Genomic DNA, 21,458 nt, shown 5'->3' with positions numbered 1-21,458 from the left:
CCCTTTCCTGCCCCAAAGAGTGCTGGTGTCTTCCGATGTGGTAGACGGAGGTGGACGGACGCTCTTAGCTAGGCAAACGCAGAGGAAGTGCCAGGCTCAGCAGGCCGGACTTGGAATCGTTCAGAACTCCCACCCAAAAGATGGAGTGTGTGAAACCCGAGCGGCAGAGAGTGAAAATACAAACCACGCCAGGGGTGGGCGCGTGGGAGTCAGCCTGCGAGAGACAGTCTGGTTTACATTCGCGTCACGGCCACCGTCTCGTCACACCGGGGCGGGCTGTTTGCCTTTGTCTGTTTCGTGTTGGAGTTCCAGCATCGCCACACGCTGGTCCTGGGCAACTAGTCGGCCTCTGTCTGTGCCTGATTTCCCTCGTCTGTCAACGGGGGGCAGGAATAGTGTCACCTGAAAGGGCATGGGAGAGATTTGAGTGAGATCATGCAGGTGAAGAGGTTAGCTGGGGGCAGGTGGTGGCACAGCTGGACTCACAGGAGGAAGGTCCTGGGTTCGTACCTGCATCCTCCGAGCACACCGGGTACACACGTGTGTGCCCATGATCCGGGCTGGTTGGGCGTGGCTTGTGGTGTAGAAACCCTGTTGAAAGTTCCTCTCTCTGCCATAAAGAAATTAACTTTTGGGACCAGCAGGTGGCATGGTGGATAAGGCGCAGGACACTCCCACATGGCCAACCGGGGTTCGAGTCCTGAATCTGGTGGCTAAAATTAACTATAAAAAAAAAAAAAATATATATATATATATATATACATGAAGAGTGCGGTACAAGAGTGTTCATTGCAACATTTTTAATAATAGTAAAACCTGGAAACAACCCAAGCAACCCAAACCAGGGGAGATGGTTCCATGACAGCACACCCACAGAGCGAGGTATCGTGCGGCTTGATAAGACTACAGACACCCCTCCGCCCACAGGGGGCCCGTCCTGTAACTGTGTAGGTCTGTGTCAAAGCAGGCATACAAAGTGACTGGAAGGAGGGGACTAGATGGTGGCATGGCAGTAACACGGCATTCTCCAAGGCCGATCCCATCGGAAGGCTCTGGGTTCAAGTCTGGAGACCTCCCGAACACACTGGGCACCTCCATGCCCATGACCTGGGACCAACGGAAGCTGGGGATGGAGCGTGACATCAGAACCCAGTTGAAAGTGCTGTCTCTGTCTCTCTCTATCTCTGTCTGCCATTCTGTCTCTCTCTCATGGGAAAAAGATAAACATGGGGGGAAAAAAGTAAGACTGGAGAGACCAAAATAGCAGTAGTGCTCACCCTGGATGGGGGGATTCTGGGTAAGTTTGGCTAACTCTGTATGTTTCCAGATTTTCCAATTTTCTAAGACAAATGACTTGTTTTATGTTTCAAAATGAGAGGCAGTGTTTGTTTCATGAGCATGCCACTCATCAAGGTTGATGAGAAACCCAACATCTTGGGACCAACAGTTAGCGTAATGGCTATGTTGCTGGACTCCTATGTAGTCGATCACAGTTCAAGTCCTGGACCTGGTGGCTTAAAGATCCCGAGAGGAGAATGAAGGAGAAGGGACTGTGACGTGGCCATCTCCCCAGGGGGTTGATTTCTCACTTTCTGTCTCTCTCTGTCTTTCTGGCGAGCGTATGCACCTTGTAGCAAAAACCTCTCCAAAAAAAAAAAAAAAGAAAGAAACCTGCCATCTTTCAGGTGTGTGGAGGCCGCTTGCTCTCCCTAGCACTGCTCAATACCCTAAGAGGTCCCATACACCACAGAATATTCAGGAAAGAGCCTCGTGTTGCCTCAGTACAGCATCAAGATGGGTCTCCACCAGGTGCTGCCCCGGGAGTGCCTAGGCCAGGAACACCAGTCTCTGTGGAATCTGAAAACTGAACCTCTAGACGCTTCCCAGGTTTATCAAAAGCCCCGGATCTTGCAGTGAGAGCAAAGTAGATTTGGATCCAGACCGTCCCTGCATCGTGTGTTCTCACCCAGGACAGGAGGAAACCGGACGACAGGCCTCTGTGGGAAGATGCTCCAGGGACTGCAGAGTTGGCCGCGGTCCCTGAAAGGGCAGACGCAATCGTACAGCAGTCCCAGGGAGGCAAGGGTGGGTCTGTGGAGCCCCTGCATCTGCGCAGGAGCTGGAGGAACAGCAAAGCCTGGCGTGGGAGGGAACAAACGTGGTGGGGTTGAGGCATGCTGGGAGGATTGGACCCGCTGGTCTGAAAAGGTGGAGGCAAAGACGGTGACCAAAGGAGCACCATGGAGAGCTGGAGTCTGTGGGCCTGGCCACGTCGCCCTAACATGCCAGTGGCTCCCCAAGGCCATGCGAGTCTGGGCCCAGGGTTTCAGGAGAGAAAGGGGACAGAAGATGTCGGCCCTTCCTGCCTTCCTGAGTCTGTACCTGCCAGGGTAAGTATGCCATGTTGGTGGTGGACCCTTGACCTTGAGACCCCCAGCCCAAGGACACGCAAAGGATTTGTTCTCCAGGTCAAGGGAAACTTCAAAAAGCACTTATCAGAACATACCAGAAAGAGAACTTTTTTTTAAAGATATTTTTGCCACAGGGCACATGCGCTCACCAGAGAGAGAGAGAGAGACAATGAGAAGGAAAGTGAGAAATCACTCCCCTGGGGGAGGGCCACGCCGCCATTCCTCTATTCTCCTCTCAGAATTTGGGCACATGTGCACATGCCTGGCATGATTTTCATTTTTTTTAGAGAGATTTTTGCTATAGGTCATGTATGCTCCCCAGAGAGACAGAGAGAAACAGAGACAGAAAGTGAGAGATCATCCCTGGGGAGAGAAGCTGGGGATGGCCACCCCACAATCCCTTCTCTTCCATTCTCCTCTGAGGATTTTGGCCACGCATGCACACGTGCCTGGTGTGAGTTTCAAGCTGCTGGGTCTGGAACTCAAACCACGGCCAGCCACATGGAGTCCAGTTACATAACCACTGCACCATCTGCTGGGCCCATCCCAGCACGATTTTCAAGCTGCCAGGCCCAGGACCCAAACCCTGGTCAGCCATGTGGGAGTCCAGCACTTTAACCACTGCGCCACCTGCCAGCCCCCCGCCAGATAAAGAACTTCAGGCTCAACTATGGTGGCAGGGCTGCTAAGATGCTGTGCTCCTAAGACTGGGAACACTTGGGGCCCTGGTTTGATCATGTGCCTATAGTCCCAGCAACTTGGGGAGCCCGAGGGAAGAGGACTGTAAGCCCAAGGCTGGCCTGGGCCACACAGCGAGACCCTGTCTGAAACAGCTTGGCGCAGTGTCACACCCCTCTAGGCCCAGCTGGGAGGCTGAGGCAGGAGGATCTGACAACCTAGCATTAAAAAAAAAAAAAAAAAAAAGGAGAACTTTCATTTGTCTTCCTGGGTGACCTCCTTGTGCCCTGGCAGTCTCCCACAAGCCCCCCATGCTCTCACTGAGCCCCTTAAACATGTGGCTGTCCTGCTTCACCTGCACTCGAGTCAGGAACTAGAAGTCCTTTATCACTTCTGCGCTGTAAGACCGAAAATTAAAGCCTCATATCACAGGCTGCCTTGACATCCGGGAAAACTGAGAGGGCCTCAGACGGCCTACACACAAGCTCCCCTCCCGCGTCTACTCCCCTGGACAAGACCTTCCCAAACAGTCCTCCTTACCAGGGGGCCAGACCCAGCTCCCGCTGTCCCCGAGGAGCAGGTTTCAGTTCCCTGCTGGCCGGCGGAATTACATGGCCCACTCCACCATGTCCTCCTGGGGGCCGGGGCACCTCACCCTTTCAGTACTACAAAGCCAGCTTCCCACAGTCCCTCGTGACCCACACACATGGTTCCCGCATGGCCCTGAGAGGCTGGCCTCCACCGGGCCATCAGCATATGCGACTGACAAACTGCTGCCACTCTGCAGTGTCAGGCATCTCGGGAACCCTGGAGACTGCGCCATCCCTCACTCAAGGAGGGACAAAGAGGTGGTTTCAACGTTGGGTGTCCTCAGCGGGAGGCCTGGAGTGTGGGCAGAGGCAGAGCCATAAGGAGGCAGCAAGGTGTGGCCCCAGTGGAGGTGTCCTGAGGGCTCTGTCCCTAAGAAAGGTCCTGCCAGCAGGGTTGCCCCAGCCCAAGAGGTCTGCACCGCTTCCCTGTATTAGGCCTCTGCTGGATTAAAAACCAAAGAGATGCCAAGATCGGGCTATAAATCCTGTGGCACATTTTAAAGGCTTACGTTTAACAAATTACTGCTTTTAACATTAAAACCTCACTTGGAATAATTCCCGAAGTCTGAATGTAAAGAGGCAATTGTGAATGTGCGGCTCAGGCCAAGCGGCTCCCTGCCCCTGGCTTGAGGCTAAGCCTGTGTCCTGGGGGACCACTGGGCCAGGCCACAGTCTGCTCCAAGGACCGGGGCCAGGCTCCTCTCCCCTGCTCCCGCCTGCCCCCTTTCCCTCCCCTCCTCTCTCTCCATCTCCTGCCCTGTCTCCTCCTCCTCCGACTACCTGTCCCCTCTCCCCTGGCTCTCCTCCAATGCCTCTCCCCCATGGCCTTCTCCCTCAGACCTGAGCTCTGAAAGCTTGGGGACACCTTGTAGCCCCAGTGGGCCTGCGTGTTCCCTGTTGCCTAATGCTCTTCCTTCCACATGTGATTTGCTGAGTTGTGGCTCATTCTGAGGGCACCAACCTTCCAGCTCTGTGGCGGGGAATGCTTGGTGACAGTGATGCCAGTCAGCAGCACCTGGCCTCCCCTGCAGGCACAGGGCTGGAGCCTGCGCTTTGCCTGTGGCCGCATCTCCATGCCTCCTGACACACCCTGGAGCCTGGAGCTTCCCCTCCTGAAGCCTGAACAGACAGGAGGCCTCGCCCCCCTCCAGACTGCCCTGTACCCACAGGGCAATTGATGGCTCATCCCCGTCTGCTGCCATCACCTCCAGCCTGACCAAGGACCGCAGCCAGAGCCCCCGCTGTGCGTGCTCAGGACGTCCTCGTGCCAGGTCTCAGCAACCCTTCCGTTCCCTTCAGCTGGACTCAGAGGCAAAGGTTGCCAGATGTTTCCGGGGAAGTGGAGGGAGGTCTTGGCTGTAGGGGCAGGGGTGCTTCTGGTTCTAGAGATGTGTGGAGTCTGTTGGATACACCCCTTCATTCATCCCATGCTCAGTGCACACCCACTGTGTGCCCAGGGAGTGAGAGAGGCAGGGGCATGATGGCCGTGGCTCAGACCCTCACCCTTCCCTGGACTCGCCATCTCCACCTTCACACCCAGGGCAGTACTCACAAATGTGCCAAGGGGCAACTTAGCTATACTTAAGGTTTGTCAACACAGCTATTCATAGGATGCTGCTTCTCAGGCACTGCACTGGAAGTTCACGGGAGTTGTCAGGGAAGGGCACAGTGGAGGGCCAGGCCCAGGCTGCAGAGGCAGAGAGGGCCCTATGTGATCACCAAGGTGGCCGTGGCCCAAGGACACACGCCTGCGGTCCTGCTGAGAGAGGCTGGCCTTCCCTGCACAGCTGTCTGCCTTGGCACCTCTCCTTCCTCGACTGTTCAGGTCGCACCATCCTCCACGCAGGGCTCTGGGGGCCCCCTTCTCCTGAGCCTCCTCTGGGTTTTTCCTCTCCCCAACGTTATTACAGTGCTGCAGCTGACCCGGGATAAGTTAGCGAAGACTCTCAGCTCCATGGGGCAAGCAGCAAGAGCTTTTTCTGTTTTCCCTCTCCCCCATCTCCGCTCTGCCAGACCCTCTTTCCTGTGACCTGGAGCCATCTCAGGAAAACCCCATAACCTCTGGGGTCACTTTGGGATGTAAGGATAGTCTTATCTTCAATTATTAAAAAGTCCTATCTAGGGGCACAGCAGATGGCGTGATGGTTGGGGTGCTGGACCCCCACATGGCCGACCCACATGGCTGACCTTGGTTCAAGTCCTGGACCTGATAGCTTGTTTTCTCACTGTCCCTCTCTCTGTGTCTCTCTTTTTTTTTTTTTTTTTTTTGAGAGGTTTTTACTATAGGGCACGTGCGCTCGCCAGACAGACAGAGAGAGACAGAGAGACAGAGAGACAGAAAACGAGAAATCACCCCCCGGGGGAATGGCCACACCACAATCCCTTCTCCTCCATTCTCCCCTCAGGATCTTGGGCACGCACACAGGCCCGGCGTGAGTTTAAGCCACTGGATCCAGGACTCAAACCACAGTCAACTACATGGGAGTCCAGCGACATAACCATTACGCCAGCTGCTGGTCTCTCTCTGTCTCTTTTTGATAAACGTGCATGCACTATAGCAAATTGCGAAATAATGATGTTAATAAATAAAATAAAATAATTCTTTTTTAAAAATCCATGTAGGGGGCCAGCAGGTGGTGTGGTGATTAAGATGCTGGACTCCCACATGTCTGATCACAGTTCGAGTCCTAGACCTGGCAGCTTAAAAAACACGCTGAGTGCATGTGCATGCGTACCCACAATCCCAGGAGAAAAATGGAGGAGAAGGAATTGCAAGTGGCCGTTCCCCCCGGGAGGTGGTTTCTCACTTTCTCTCTCACTGTCTCTTTGTCTCTCTCCAGTGAGCACATGTGCCCTATGGCAAAAACCTATTAAAAAAAAAAAAAAAAAAGAAAAACCTATGTAGAGTAACTTAAAACTGCACACAACTGTGTGATCATGCTTCATACTACAAAACTATAGAGGTAGGTGGTAAATTTTGTTATGTATATTTCACCACAATTAAAATAAATCTTTATAAAAGTTAAATAAATTTAAAAAAAAACACTTTAGGACAAGACCCTGGCATTTGATAGAAAGTGAACAAACATGGAGGATTTACTGCTAAACGAAGCAATCCAGACTATGAAAGGGAGGCATTGTATGTCCCCACTCGATATATTCTGAATGTCGGCACTCTATGGCAGAAACTGAGTGACTGCAAGGTATGAAAGCAGGGAGAGCAATAGTGATCCTGGAGACAGTGGGGGAGGGGAGGGAGGAACCGGGGAGGGTGAGAGGGAGGGAAATACCGGGATGAAAAAAGAAGCAAAGCATTTAAGGGACCCAAAGTGGAAAGAAATCTGTTGATTATAATGTGTATTATAATGTCTTTGACTGGACCAGTACGCAGTGTATTCATGATGGGAAAACTCATTTGGTATGCTATAATGACACACAGTGAGGGAAAGCAAGCAAGAAAGGCGATAAAAAGGAAAAAAAAAATTGATACACGTTAAGCAAATAACAAAAGTCATAGTTATTTTTTCCATTTTTATGACAATATCTGTTCATTACATGGATGAAGCATAAATAAGTATATGAAGATTGATCCTTCTCATCAATTTAAAAAATATGAGAAAATAATTTCCAATTCAGTAAGGATCTCTAAAGATGTATTTCCTAAAGATAAATACAACCTGATTTTAAAAAGGAACACAAATCTGTGAAATGTGAAAATGAATTAAAATCCCTTAACGGTTAAACAATAACAATGAAAACACTTTAGGGGCTGGCTCTATGGCACGGTGGTAATGCACTGCTCAGGAGAAGCTGGAGCCCACATGGGCACTGCAGTTAGGTTCAGATCCCCTGCCCAGTCACCCTGAAACACCGCAGACATACCGGGAGGGCCCGAGATCCAGTGGACTGAAGGATAGAGGAAGGGGATCACAGCGTGACCAGATTCTGGGGAGGGTGTCTCCCTCTCTCTCTCTCTCTCACTTTCACATTTGCATGTACATACTCTACAAGGTGAATAAAGAAAAAAAGCTTTAAGAAAAAGCAAATATTCTAATTTTACAACCAAGTTGAGCCATTTCAGCTCCTCCAGCTTAGACCTGCACCTCAGCTCGGGAACTAGCAATGGAGGCTGGGAGTTTGCCGGGGGGTGGGGGATGTTGTATAATTACATGAGGAGCATCATTGTGTTATTCAAAGTTCTCCAGAGAAACATAACCCATAGGAGACTGGGCAGATAGGACATATTTATATATAAATAGAGAGGGGGGAACAAGATTATTGTAAGGAATTTGGCTCACGTGACGACAGAGGCTGGCAGGCCCAAAATCTACAAGCCGATGTCCAGGAAGAGCTGAGGCCCAACTCACAGGCTATCCATCAGAATTCTCTTACTCAGGGGAAGGTCAGCCTTTTTGTTCTGCTCAGGTCTTTAGCTGATCGGATGAGGCCCACTCACATTAAAAAACGAACTGTGAGGCCAGCAGGTGGCATGGTGGTTAAAGCACTGGATTCCCAAATGGCCAACCGCAGTTGAGTCCTGGACCCAGCTGGAAAATCATGCTGGGGGTATGTGTGTGCATGTTCAGAATCCCAGAGGAGAAAGCCGGAGAAGGGATGATGGCGTGGCCACCCTCCCCTGGTAGGATTATTTCTCACTTTCCCTCTCTCTGTCTCTGTCTCTATGCAGTACATTCATGTGTCCTATGGCAAAAAACTAAAAAAGAAAGAAAGAAAAAAGACAACCTGCTTTACTCAATGGGCCAATATAAATGTTAATCTCTGTGACCTGGTGTTTAAGGGAGCTGGATCCCACACGCCCAACAGAATGGTTGGAGTCCTGGCCCCAGTGGCTTGAGAAACACATTAGACACATGTTCATGGGTGCCCCAAATCCTGATGGGACGGAGAAATGGTGGAGAAGGGATTGTGCCATGACCATGCCCCATTGAGGGGTGCTTCTCCCTCTCCTCTCCCTCTGGCTCTCTCTGACGAATACACCCTCTGGCAAGTTTAAAAAAATAAAAACAAACATCCATCTCATCCAAAACACCCTCCCAGAAACATTCAGAACGTTTGAGCGATCACCTAGGTGCCCTGTGGCCCAGGCAACTTAACACACAAAATGAAGCCTCTCAGTGACAGCGAGGAGAGACAGCAGCAAGTCAGTAGGCCTGGGCGCCACCCTGCTTCCAGCCCTCACTCCCGGCTGGCTTCTCGGGACCTCCGTTTCCACGTGTCATCAGGTGAGATACGGTCTGTAAGTGCTCAAGTGCTCCACAGAGGTGAGCTGCAGTGACAGCTGTGGTGCTGATTACCCTGCCTGCTCTTGGTACATACCCTGAAGGTTGTCAAGGGCCTTGGCAGGGTTCCTCCCTGGGGCCAGGGTAGGGGTCGGGTTGGAATCATTGCCAAATACCTTCCTGGAATATGGATTTCCGCAGGGGATTTATGGGCCCTGGTAGTCATTATTTCAGGATGACTTATCAAAAAAAAGTGTCCGCAGCCCCATCATAAGTACTTATTCCACAGGCAAGTTGTTTGCAAAACACAACAGACATCAGTAATGATGTGCACACGGTTATAAATCTCCTAAGCCTGCCTTCCCTTTCTGGGGACTAAGACACTTGATTTGGTTCTCCAGGAGCTCAGAAGTCTCCAAATAGATAACAGAATCCCAAAGTCCATTAAGCAAGGTAATTTACAATAGTGGCAGGCCAAATTCAGGGAAATACATTAGAGCATTTTCCCATTTGGCTTGTAGGGAAGACATTATTCTATGCGCACACACGATGAATACTGTTAGGTGACAATGAGGAAACTGGTTAGCTCTCCTAACGAGTTTATTCATCCCCCTCACCAAGCAGTGCATTAATTCTGAGTGAAAGTTGCACCACCAGATAAGATTCTCAAAGCCCTGACACAGACACCTGGGACCTCATTTCTGGCCCATTAAATAGGCATCACTGGACATCGTAACAAGGAGAAGCGGGGAGAAAAGGTGACTTTCTTTAGAGTTCTGACTCATACTTCAAGCTATCCCCTGGAGCTGCCAAACTAAGAAGCAATTTCAGATTTTATACTACAGAAACTTTCGGAGGCCCCGGGGAGTGTTTTGGGAGAGGAATTAAACATAAAGCGATATTAAACATACAGTGAAATTACTAAATTTTTGTCATCGTTCATGTTTTAAAAGTTAACTGAGCTCTTTCCCATTTCACAAAATGGTGGGTGAAAAAGCTCAGAAGCAGGAGACTGAGGAAGACACCGGAAGCCAAGAAGGCCAATGCCAGCGCCAAGGTTAAAAAGGGAGACCCCAAAGCTAAAAGGCCCAGAAAAGGGAAGCCCCATTGCAATGTAAACCCAGTCTTTGTCCAAGGAATCAGCAGATACTCCTGATCTGCCCTGTAGCCCAGGAAGGCTATGTACAAGAGGAATCTCGGCCACTTAATCCAGGATTGAAAAGAAAAAGCGGGAACCAACAGATGGCGTAGTGGCTATATCACTGGACTCCCACATAGTCGACCACAGTTTGAGTACTGGACTCAGCACCTTGAAACTCAAGCATGTGCGTGTGCGTGCATGCTCAAGATCTCAAAAGGAGAATGAAGGAGAAGGGATTGTGGCGTGGCCATTCCCCCTTCGGGGTGATATCTCGCTTTCTGTCTCTCTGTCTCTCTCTGTCTCTCTGTCAAGGAAACATGCACTATAGCAAAAATCTCTCTAAAATAAATAAATAAATAAAGGAGAAGGTTCTTGCCACTGTCACAAAATCAGTTGGTGGTGACAAGAATGGCGGTACTGGGACCAGCAAATGGCATAATGGTTACCTTGCTAGACTTGCATATAGTTGACCACAGTTTCAAGTCCCAGATCCAGAAGTTTAAAATCACACAGGGCACATGTGCATGTGTGCCCAAAATCCCAAGAGGAGAATGGAAAAGAATGGATTGCGGCATGGCCATCCCCCCCACGGGGTGATTTCTCGTGTTCTGTTTCTCTGTCTCTCTCTGTCTCTCTGGCAAGCATACATGTCCTATAGTAAAAATCTCTCTAAAAAATAAATAAATAAAAGAATGGTTTAACTTTGCAAAATGCCTAAGTATTACCCTACTAAAGATATGCCTTGAAAGCTGTTGAGCCATGACACAAAAGCCCTATAGGGGTCCAGCAGGTGGTATGTTGGTGAAAGCACTGGACTCCCACATGGCCAACCATGTGGGTTTGAGTCCTGGACCAAGCAGCTTTCTTTCTCACTTTCCCTCTCTTTCTCTCTCTCTCTCTGGTAAGCACAGGTGACCTGTAGCAACTTTGAAAATAATAATAATAAAAAATATTGGATTGTTGAAGAAGTCATGATGTAATTTTTCTATGTAAAAACGCATCCTCACTTTTCCAACAACCCAATAAAATAAAATAAATCATTTAAAAAAAAAAAAAAAAAAAAGCCCTGCAGTCAGCATGTGAGAGCACTGCAAGCCCCCATCACTCCCAGGCCCATTCTGATCATCCTCACTGGAGGCCACAGAGGCGAGAGAGTGGTTTTCCTGAAGCAGCTGAGCAGTGGCTGCTACTTGTGACTAGACCTCTGGTCCTCCATCGAGCTCCACTGTGTAGAACACACCAGAAATCTGTCATCGCCACCTCCACAAAAATTGACATTAGCAAAGAAAAAATCCCCAGAGACCTCATGATGAAAAAGAAGAAAAAGAAGCTGTGGCAGCCCAGACACCACGAAGGTGAGATCTTTGACACAGAGAAGGAGAAATCAGAGATTACAGAGCAGCGCAAGGCTGAGCAGAAATCTGTGGACTCACAGATTTTACCAGAAATCAAAGCTGTTCCTCAGCTCCAAGGCTACCTGCCATCCGTATTTGCCCTTTCAAATGGAGTTTATCCTCCCGAATCGGTGTTCTAAGTTTCTTGCCAAGAACCTAATTAAGTAACAGATTATAAAATAAAATAAAATAATAAAACAAAATAAAATAAAATTTTTAAAAGCCAACTAAAAGTTCAGTGCCATTCCCTAGGTGCTCCCCAGAGATACACTCCCGTCTCTTCTCCCCCAGATGATATTTCCAGGTGTGCTCAAGAACCAGGTCAGAAAGAAAGCTCCCATCCATAGAAAAACATGTGAATTATTCATGCTATTCTGTGGCCCAAACATGGAGCAAACTGAAGAGAGGAAAGAGACACTCAATTAACAATTCAGTCGTTATTGAGCTCCTCCTGTATACTTTAGTTCCAAAGGACAGAAAACCAATTCGATGGATTTGTTGGTCATCAAGATCAATTGTCCAACCAGTTTGATGGCCCCTTCCTTGCCTGTTGGCCTCGTGTCATGAGGAGTCCACAGTGACTAGGTGGCAGTCCCAACTTCCAATTCCATAGTGTGATTATTGTGTTGCCTGGTTTCTCCATTGGAAACAAAAACTTCCCAACTAGGTGACTCAAAGTTGCAAGAGCAGGAAGCAAATCTGTCTGAGGTTATTTGGTACAATAATGAAGGCAGCTACTCCCTCTGTCACCCTTGGTTCCCAGATCCCCGTGTTCTGGCTATAGCAGAAACAGCACCACATCCATCCTTGATTCAAAGCACGTACCACATCCTGTGAGGTAACCCCAATCTTCCAGGACATTGCCGCCCAGTCAGCACTACACACGAATCTTCTACAGACGATTCCACTGTTATTTTGCGCTAAACCAGTAAAATTGCTCATTTTCCAAGTCAAAAACAATTGAATATTGGCAATTTCACAAGGTCCAACCTAACAACCAGGCCGGCTGCTTCTGAGTCATCTGGTACATTGGCAGACCCGTGAATTCCATGGGCATAAGCCTATTCCTCTGCCTCTTGGACAATGAAATGAATTCCCTGGTCAGCAGCAACGGCACATGAGTACCATTATCGTGAGAAGGCATTCCATAAGTCCATGCATGGTGGTGCTGGCAGAAGCACTGAGAGCCGGGTGGACAAATCCATGTCCAGAATACCTGTCTAATTCAGGGAGAAAAAACTCCGACCCCTCCGTGGTGAAGGGTCAACTATTCCAGGCAATGGTGATATATGGAGACATTGGTCCCTGTTGCTCAGTAGTGGTGCTGATGAGCAGACCAGCCTTGGAGAAGACGAGCCCAGGTTTGGGGTCCATGTGTAGTCTCTATCCCTTTTACCATGGGACTTTGTTTATGGGCCAGCCAAGCAAGCATTGAGGTCACTGGGAAAGGAGGCTGGCCATCTTTATAAAGCATGCCATCCTGTCTCTGATTATTGAAAGCCTCTTTTGCGGTAGCCGGACTTTAGTGAGCGTTGACAAGGAACACATATTCCCTCACACTTATGCCCTTCCCGAGATCTCTTCCCCAGAACTTCACCAATATTCCCAGCCTCTTCTTTCCAAACCTCTGACCATCCAGCCAGACCACTAGCCATTGCCCATGAAACAAAGAAAAACAGGTCATGGCTTTTCCAACGACCCAACAGAATAGATCCATACTCTGACCACTTTATTTATTTATTTATTTATTTATTTTTTGAAAGGGGTTTTTGCTCTAGGGCACCTGCGATCACCTGAAAGACAGAGAGACAGAGAGACAGAAAGCAAAAAATCACCCCCCTAGGGGGATGGCCACGCTTTAATTCCTTCTCCTCCACTCTCCTCTCAGGGATCTTGGGCACGCACGCACATGCGCCTGACATGAGTTTAAGCTGCCAGGTAAGCTGGGCAGTGGCTGCTACTTGTGACTAGACCTCTGGTCCTCCATCGAGCTCCACTGTGTAGAACACACCAGAAATCTGTCATCGCCACCTCCACAAAAATTGACATTAGCAAAGAAAAAATCCCCAGAGACCTCATGATGAAAAAGAAGAAAAAGAAGCTGTGGCAGCCCAGACACCACGAAGGTGAGATCTTTGACACAGAGAAGGAGAAATCAGAGATTACAGAGCAGCGCAAGGCTGAGCAGAAATCTGTGGACTCACAGATTTTACCAGAAATCAAAGCTGTTCCTCAGCTCCAAGGCTACCTGCCATCCGTATTTGCCCTTTCAAATGGAGTTTATCCTCCCGAATCGGTGTTCTAAGTTTCTTGCCAAGAACCTAATTAAGTAACAGATTATAAAATAAAATAAAATAATAAAACAAAATAAAATAAAATTTTTAAAAGCCAACTAAAAGTTCAGTGCCATTCCCTAGGTGCTCCCCAGAGATACACTCCCGTCTCTTCTCCCCCAGATGATATTTCCAGGTGTGCTCAAGAACCAGGTCAGAAAGAAAGCTCCCATCCATAGAAAAACATGTGAATTATTCATGCTATTCTGTGGCCCAAACATGGAGCAAACTGAAGAGAGGAAAGAGACACTCAATTAACAATTCAGTCGTTATTGAGCTCCTCCTGTATACTTTAGTTCCAAAGGACAGAAAACCAATTCGATGGATTTGTTGGTCATCAAGATCAATTGTCCAACCAGTTTGATGGCCCCTTCCTTGCCTGTTGGCCTCGTGTCATGAGGAGTCCACAGTGACTAGGTGGCAGTCCCAACTTCCAATTCCATAGTGTGATTATTGTGTTGCCTGGTTTCTCCATTGGAAACAAAAACTTCCCAACTAGGTGACTCAAAGTTGCAAGAGCAGGAAGCAAATCTGTCTGAGGTTATTTGGTACAATAATGAAGGCAGCTACTCCCTCTGTCACCCTTGGTTCCCAGATCCCCGTGTTCTGGCTATAGCAGAAACAGCACCACATCCATCCTTGATTCAAAGCACGTACCACATCCTGTGAGGTAACCCCAATCTTCCAGGACATTGCCGCCCAGTCAGCACTACACACGAATCTTCTACAGACGATTCCACTGTTATTTTGCGCTAAACCAGTAAAATTGCTCATTTTCCAAGTCAAAAACAATTGAATATTGGCAATTTCACAAGGTCCAACCTAACAACCAGGCCGGCTGCTTCTGAGTCATCTGGTACATTGGCAGACCCGTGAATTCCATGGGCATAAGCCTATTCCTCTGCCTCTTGGACAATGAAATGAATTCCCTGGTCAGCAGCAACGGCACATGAGTACCATTATCGTGAGAAGGCATTCCATAAGTCCATGCATGGTGGTGCTGGCAGAAGCACTGAGAGCCGGGTGGACAAATCCATGTCCAGAATACCTGTCTAATTCAGGGAGAAAAAACTCCGACCCCTCCGTGGTGAAGGGTCAACTATTCCAGGCAATGGTGATATATGGAGACATTGGTCCCTGTTGCTCAGTAGTGGTGCTGATGAGCAGACCAGCCTTGGAGAAGACGAGCCCAGGTTTGGGGTCCATGTGTAGTCTCTATCCCTTTTACCATGGGACTTTGTTTATGGGCCAGCCAAGCAAGCATTGAGGTCACTGGGAAAGGAGGCTGGCCATCTTTATAAAGCATGCCATCCTGTCTCTGATTATTGAAAGCCTCTTTTGCGGTAGCCGGACTTTAGTGAGCGTTGACAAGGAACACATATTCCCTCACACTTATGCCCTTCCCGAGATCTCTTCCCCAGAACTTCACCAATATTCCCAGCCTCTTCTTTCCAAACCTCTGACCATCCAGCCAGACCACTAGCCATTGCCCATGAAACAAAGAAAAACAGGTCATGGCTTTTCCAACGACCCAACAGAATAGATCCATACTCTGACCACTTTATTTATTTATTTATTTATTTATTTTTTGAAAGGGGTTTTTGCTCTAGGGCACCTGCGATCACCTGAAAGACAGAGAGACAGAGAGACAGAAAGCAAAAAATCACCCCCCTAGGGGGATGGCCACGCTTTAATTCCTTCTCCTCCACTCTCCTCTCAGGGATCTTGGGCACGCACGCACATGCGCCTGACATGAGTTTAAGCTGCCAGGTATGGGACTCAAACCACAGTCAACTACGTGGGAGTCCAGCAACATAACCATTATGCCATCTGCTGGTCCCACCACTTCTGAGTCCAGAAAAAGTGGGCGACCATGGGTAGGTGTTGAAATCCTGTCTTCCGTAGGATTTCTCTCCACTACTGTCTTCCAGAGAGACCTTCCTTACTAAGAGTGCTATAGCACTCTTCTAGAATTCACCAGCATAACCTGCAAAATCATTTGTAAACTAGGTCCGATTTTTTCCCATCAGCCAACTAGTTATAAAAAAATTCCCCATCTGGCCATTGGCGTGGATTGAGGGAAAGGAGGCAAAGCAGCATGAATAGACTTGAAAGGGTCTGAGCCATTTCACGTAATGGACTTGCGCTCTCCCACTCTCCCAGACCATTCCCACCTGATGGATTGCTCTGTGCAAGCCCAACGTCAGAGCTGGTGGGACAAAGAACAGCCATGCAGGGTGGGTAGCTCAGGTTGCCTGGTCACTTGATGTCAGGCATTTGTCTAACAGGCCCGTGGGAAGCCAGGAACGGCTTCTCAAAAGGAGAACGGTTATATGCGTAAGAATGTGTGGTATTTCTTCCAAACACTAAGGGTCTCTGCTGTGATTAGAGCTTATTAGAGTCTCCACAGGACATTCTTCTTGACCAAGGGCACCTCAAGGGCCACGTGCTCAGCTGGGTCATCACGTTCAGGGTCAGGACAGCCTGTGCTGCGGCCTGACCCACAGCAGAGTCTGCGCTTGCTCTCGGCCCCCTGTGAAACCGCCAGCCTTCAGAGTCGCACCCCCAGATGTGGGAGTGCCACATCCACCTCCCAAATCTAAGAGGCCCCCACGCACTGTGCCTCTTTCACAGTAAGCAGGGCGAGATGCAGCATTTCTTGAAGTTTGGAGAGAATATCCTCATATTCTCCAGACCACAGGGCTCCCAAAACTTCAAAGAATTTTCATGGAGCTTATCTCCCACCCTCTGGCTCTTACGCATCTTACTAAGGCTTCTAAGATATTAACTGCCTCCTGCTTCTCAGGTCCAATCAGCATGCTTTCACCAACATAGTGGGTCTATGTGCAGTAAGATGATTAAGTACAATAAGAAGTTCTGTGCAATAAGATGATTAAGACTTCCGGGATCAGGGGCCAGCAGGTGGCGTAATAGTTACATCACTGGACTACTACATGACTGACTGCGGTTCGAGTCTCAGACCCAGCGGCTCGAAACTCATGCCAGATGTATGTGCGTGTGTGCCCCAAATCCTGAGCGAACAGAGGAGAAGGGGCTGTGGTGTGGCCATGCTCCCTGAGGGGTGATTGCTTGCTTTCTGTCTCTCTAGCAAGTTCACACGCCCTGTAGCAAAAATCTCTCTTACAAAAAGAGAAAGAGATTCACAGCCTACAGGCATCCCCGACTCATGGTGATTTCACTTACGATTTGTCAACTTCACAATGGGTTTCTTACTCATTATAAGTCAAAGAGCATCTGCGCCTTACAGCCAATAGCGAAGGGATGCCATAACCCTGAGACAACACAAGCGCACACCTGCCAGGTTAAAGCACTGGGACTTGTCACATCAAAAACCTGCACACCAGATGCCAGAGCTGTAATGACTTGCTCCGGTAAGCCCACTGGAACGCTGGCTGCAATTAGAGTCACCAACTGATTTAGGTCTATAATTCATTGTAACTTTCCAAGATCCAGCCACCTTCTGCATGAACCAAATAGATAAGTGAAATGGGTAAGCAAAAGAAATCGCTACCTCTGCATCTTCCGAGATGTTTCGATGCTAGTCTCTGAAATCCTCCCCCCACACCCCTGCCAAAAATGCAATCGTGTTTTTTTAGCTAACTATCCTTACAGGAAGAGGAATTCCATCATGGTTCTCAGGCCACAAGTCAGGGAGCCTATGTGATGATTCTGCCAATTGCAGAGTATGCCTACCCAGTGAAACATGCAGGGAAGAGGGGAATACCACAGTGGAGGTCCATGGACCCAGAGTGGAGGTCCATGGACCCCGTGTGAGATGCAGTCTGGTCAAACTCCACTATCACCTGCCTACCATAAATCTTTCCTTTGACTGGCAGACTACAGTGGCATTTGAGGTCTCCAGGAATTTGCAAGAGTTAAAATCCAATGTCCAGTAGCCTTAAAAAGGACTGTGTATTTCCTCAGTCCACAGTCACCTTAGCAAGGGGCTGCAGATGCCGTGAGGGAAGGCTCGAAGCAGTGCTGCAGCACGTACCTGAATGAATCGTTGGCATTCTTGCAGATTTCGTCCTCAAGTGGTCAAGAACGCTCTTCACCCATGCCATGTGGTACTAGACACATGAATGGGCTGAGGCCTGGGGAATTGAGAGACGTGACTCTCCACCGTGGGGACTAAGGTGTGGCTTCTGGCCTCCAGGTCCCGCTTTTCCTGTCACAGAGACAAGCATTACTATAGGTGACGCCCGCCTCCTTCATGCCCCGGTATACTGGTATCAGGCAGCTACTGACAAAAATGCCCATTGGTCAAAACATACTTCTTCTTTCTTAGAATTATTATTTATTGGGACCAGCAGTTAGCATAATGGCTATGTCGCTGGACTCCCACGTAGTCGACCACGGTTTGCATCCCGGACCCGGTGGCTTAAAACTCACACTAGGCACGTGTGCATGCGTGCCCAAGATCCCAAGAGGAGAATGGAGGAGAAGGGACTGCGGTGTGGCCATCCCCCCTGGGGGGTGATTTCTCGCTTTCTGTCTCTCTGTCTCTGTCTGTCTGGCGAGCGCACACGCCCTGTAGCGAAAACCTCTCCAAAACAAAGAATTATTATTTATTTTGGGGACCAGCAGATGGCATAATAGTTATGTTACTGGACTCCCACATAGCCAACCGTGGTTTGAGTCATGGACCTGGTGACTTGAAACGCACACCAGGCACATGTGTGTGTGTGCCCAAAATCCCAAGACAGAATAGAAGAGAAGGAATTGTGGTGTGACCTGGCCCCTGGGAGGTGATGTCTCACTTTTTGTCTCTCTGGCAAGCAACACCCTATAACAAAAATCTCTCTAAAATATATTTTTTTTTATTTAATTTTTTTATTTGCTGTAGGGCACATGGCAGCTTACCAGAAAGAGATAGAGGGAGAGGGAAAGTGAGATAAAGCAAGTTGCCATGTCTTGGACTAAAACCATGGTCGGCCATGTGGCTTCAACCACGATGCCGTCTGCTGGCCCTGCTCAGAACATTCACAGTGAATGAGGATGAAGAGCGGAGAAGGGCAAGGGCAGAGGAGATACATGACTGCCACCAAGGTCATCTGGCACTGGCTTTCTCTGGTCACAACTGATTTTAAAGCTGGTGTTCTCTGGACTGCTCAGGAGTGCTTTTGTGAGGTCTCTGGAGACACCAACTTGGATATTTGGGTATATTTTCCTTTAGTTAGCTGCTTAATTTCCCCCTTCAGTCTCCAGGAATTTGGCAGTCCACATGTCTTTAGGTTCCCCTGTGCCTCTGGGCAGTCTATGTAGGCCAGCCCTCGGCCCCATGGTGGCCAGGAAACACTAACATGTCAATAGCCTTGTGACCGGTAGAAGCACAGTGGGCTCCAAATGCACCTCACATCTCTCCTTTTCTCTCCCTTTCACTCTTCCTTCTCTCCCACCCTTTCCCTTCCCTCCTCTCTCCTCCCGCCCTCTACTCTCTTCTCCTCACCTGTCTTCGCATTCACCCTGTTGTATCTCACTTTGAGACTCTTCCCCTGTGGCTAGCAGGCACCAGCCCTCCCTCAACTCCACAGGCCACATCCAAGCTCTCCTAGTGGCCAATCTTAAGCCCCTCTGGTGAGACTGGCAGCTTGGGGACCCCAGATGAAGCTGAGTCAGGGAGTCCCATTTTAACAACCTGGCATGTAAGCATAGAAGATTGTATACACATGAACTATCCCTGCAAGGATATGAAAGAAATAAGTAGTAGTAACTGGGTCAGGAAGAGCTCCAGTGACAGGAGTGGGATGGAGACTTAGTTGTCACCCTTTGCCATTCTGTCCTGCTTGAATTCTTCTGTCCTATATATGTTTTAGCAATTCAAGAAATAAAATTAGGCGAGCCCCACTGGCCAGTGGTTCAAGCCCCACAGTACCAACTACAGTTTGAGTCCTGGCCCCAGCAACTTGAAAACACATAAGACATGTGTATACATGTGACAAGATCCCAACAGGATGGAGAAATGGAAAGGAAGGACTTCAGCATGACCACACCCCACTGAGGAGTACTTTCCACCTCTTCCTTTCTCTGTGTCTCTCTGTCTCTCTCTGTTGAACAACAACAACCAAAAAAACTCTCTCTGGTTTTGTTTTGTTTTGTTTAGAGAGGTTTTTGCTATAGGGCATGTGCACTCACCAGAAAGACAGAGAGGAACAGAGAGACAGAAAGTGAGAAATCATCCCCTGGGGGGATGGCCATGCCACAATCCCTTCTCCTCCATTCTCCTCTCGGGATCTTGGGCATGGGCATGCACATGCACACAGCGTGAGTTTAAGCCGCCAGGTCTGGAACTCAAACCGTAGTCAACTACATGGGAGTCCAGCAACATAGCCATTATGCCTACTGCTGGTCCCCAGCACACATGGTTTATAAATAAGAAAAATAATTAAACTAAGAGACCAGTGGATGGCATGGTGATTAAGGTGCTGGACTTCCACATGGCTGACTGTGGTTCAATTCCTGGACCTGGCAGCTTGCTTTTTCACTTTTTTTTTTCTCTCTCTCTCTCACTGTCTCTCTATGGTGAGTGCACATATCCTAGAGCGAATTGAAAAATAACAATAATAAGAAATAAAGGGACCAGCAGTTAGTGTAATGGTTATGTCGCTGGACTCCCATGTAGTCGACCGCGGTTCGCATCCTGGACCCGATGGCTTAAAACTCACGCTGGGCACATGTGTGTGCGTGCCCATGATCCCGAGAGGAGAATGGAGGAGAAGAGATTGAGGTGTGGCCATCCCCCCTGGGGGTGATTTCTCGCTTTCTATCTCTCTGTCTCTCTTTGTCTGTCTGGTGAGCGCACGCGCCCTATAGCAAAAACCTCTCCCCAAAAGAGAAAAAAAAAAATAGAGTAAGTAATTCTTTGTAAAAATTATCACTTTAAAAAAAAAGAGTTTAGCACAAGACAGAGAGAAACAGAAAGAGAGGGAAAGTGAGAAATCATCCCCCAGGGGGATGGCCATGCAGCAATCCTTTTTCCTCCATTCTTCTCTTGAGATTTGGGGTACACACACAGGTCCAACATGGTTTTCAAGCCACCAGGTCTGGGACGTAGACTGCAGTGTCAGCCATGTGGGGTCTGGCTGCCTTTGCTTTCACACCACCTGTTGGCCCTAATTTATCACATTCTTTAAATTTAAATATTTGTTTATTTCATAAGTAAAAGAGACAGCGCCCTCAACAGGTCTTGACACTACGAACCACCCCCAGCCTCAGCCAGCCCCAGTCACATGTGCCTCTTGTCCTCAAGGAGGTCTCTGGACTCCCGAGCCCAGAACCTTCCCACCTGGGTCAGCCTCGTGGAATGCTGTGTTTTACCACCGTGCCGCCCCTGGGCCCGGTTTATCACATTTTAAATTAGCTCTGTTTGAAGTAACCCCGGTCTTCCGACCTTAGCAGACCATTTCCTCAGGCAGAGAGGTTTGCTGTCCCTGCTCGGGGTCTGTGAGATTTGGGGAAGGGTCAGAGAGCCGGCAGACCCCACTGTGACTATGAGATCCCCAACAAGCCCCTCTGCTTTCTGGCCTCAGTTTCTCCACCTGCGAGACTCCTGCCTTGCCACCTTCTCTGAATGCCAAGGAGTCCGTCCTGTGAGTCGGACCAGAGTGTAGTAGAACCGTCTTCCCAAGCCTTAGGACAAAGCCGCTCTTC

General features: G+C 48.9%; 1 long non-coding RNA gene across 1 annotated transcript; it reads right to left on the bottom strand.

Annotated features, from left to right (window-relative positions):
• Positions 1 to 28: 28 nt before the first annotated feature.
• LOC102486172 (uncharacterized) lies at positions 29 to 17,969 on the bottom strand. The gene is made up of 3 exons (XR_337133.2): positions 17,803 to 17,969; positions 511 to 610; positions 29 to 402 (listed from the first exon to the last, which is right to left on the bottom strand). It is a non-coding gene; the product is annotated as an uncharacterized LOC102486172 (long non-coding RNA).
• Between the last annotated feature and the right edge of the window lie 3,489 nt (positions 17,970 to 21,458).

Source organism: Tupaia chinensis, unplaced genomic scaffold, assembly GCF_000334495.1.
Source record: "Tupaia chinensis unplaced genomic scaffold, TupChi_1.0 Scaffold144346_1, whole genome shotgun sequence".
In the NCBI taxonomy this organism is placed as follows: Eukaryota; Metazoa; Chordata; class Mammalia; order Scandentia; family Tupaiidae; genus Tupaia; species Tupaia belangeri.
Note: the sequence above shows the minus strand (reverse complement) of the source record. Positions and strands in the feature narration are given on the sequence as shown.